Source organism: Myotis brandtii, unplaced genomic scaffold (assembly GCF_000412655.1).
Source record: "Myotis brandtii unplaced genomic scaffold, ASM41265v1 scaffold384, whole genome shotgun sequence".
In the NCBI taxonomy this organism is placed as follows: domain Eukaryota; kingdom Metazoa; phylum Chordata; class Mammalia; order Chiroptera; family Vespertilionidae; genus Myotis; species Myotis brandtii.
In genome coordinates, this window is record NW_005364745.1 from 6,001,018 (window position 1) to 6,002,350 (window position 1,333).

The 1,333-nt window shown below is 49.1% G+C and overlaps 1 protein-coding gene across 1 annotated transcript in view; it reads left to right on the forward strand.

Annotated features, from left to right (window-relative positions):
* LOC102247758 (integrin alpha-1-like) overlaps positions 1-1,333 on the forward strand; it is a 16,758-nt gene that overhangs the window by 11,841 nt on the left and 3,584 nt on the right. Inside the window, exon 2 of the mRNA XM_014544895.1 lies at positions 35-147. The gene's annotated coding sequence lies outside the window, so the exon portion shown is untranslated. The remainder of the gene's footprint in view (positions 1-34; positions 148-1,333) is intronic.

Below are 1,333 nucleotides of genomic sequence, written 5' to 3' on the forward strand. Positions count from 1 at the left end.
TTCAGAAGGGTTCATTGAGTTGCTTACCTTCCAGGGTGCTCATCGGCTCTCCGCTGGTTGGCCAGCCCAAGAACAGGACGGGCGACGTCTACAAGTGTCCCGTGGGGAGGGGAGAGGCACTGCCCTGCGTAAAGCTGGATCTACCAGGTACGTAAAGTCTGAGTGGTAAAGTCCGGTCCTAAAGGCTGCCCCATGTTCTAACTGAAAATAAATGTCAGCCAACCCAAGAAAATATTCAAAGTGCCCTATACACTTCCTTCCGTTCTTCAGGTAAGATGGCATTTTGACCCACTCGGCCCTTCATTTGCTGTAGAAATTCACTAGAGGCTAACCACAGCTCTAGAAGGTCTTACTAGTGCTGTTGCATGCAACTGCCTCCATTGTTCAGCATCCTTTGTGAACCAGTGGTGACATGAACAACTGTTCAGATAAACCCACCCACCCCCTTTCCTCCAAAAAATCCAACCTAGCTTTTGTGTTTTACACGAAACTAGCGCAAGAGGAATTGCAATAGGTGAGTCAAACTTGTGAAAGAGAAGAGCACAAGGTATGTTTCAATGGAAGTAGAGGTATTTGGTAGAAACATCACTGTCGCTAGAACGTGACTAGGAAGTTCCTGCGAGAACTCTCCAGGAATTAGAAACATCGGTGTGCTATGCAACATGAAGTGCCATGGGAGTGACTCATAACCCGCAGGGTCACTTCAGATACTGTCCTTCCAGCCCTCCCTTTAAACACTTCCTAGTCGTTTGCTTATTGTAAACATGTTTTCCTTTACAGTCATGAGCGTAGTTGTAATCGCTGCTTTAATACCTGTTTCTGACCATTCCAGCGTCTGGAATATCTCAACTTTTTCCCCATTGATTCTCTTTCTCTTGAGGCCGGGTCACCCTTTTCTGCTTCTTCCTGTGCTTGGGCTTGTGTCCTGGGCTGTCCTTGGAGCTACAGGTGTGGGGATCGGGGTGTTACATGCCCTTGAATAGTCCCAGCAGGCGGTTTCCTTGGCTGGACTCAGGTTCCAGGCCGGCTGCACGCACACAGCTCAAGTCATTGAGCTACTTGGACAGAATACATGTGTACATGTCAGAACGCTCCTCATGGCTCTGCTCTCCAAGATACCCCCTCGCTTCACAGGCACGGACATTGCCCCAATTTCTGTACTTTTTCAAGACGGAAAGACGAGTTCTCTTTGAGGTTTAGCCACTGACTAGGCCTTCCCTGAGGGGAAAACAAACCAACACAAAGGCAGGAAACTCACCCACTGCTCCTTCTTCTGACACGAATGGGTCTATCTGGGTCTGCCCTCTCTCGGTCTCGCCTCTCCCCACAGATG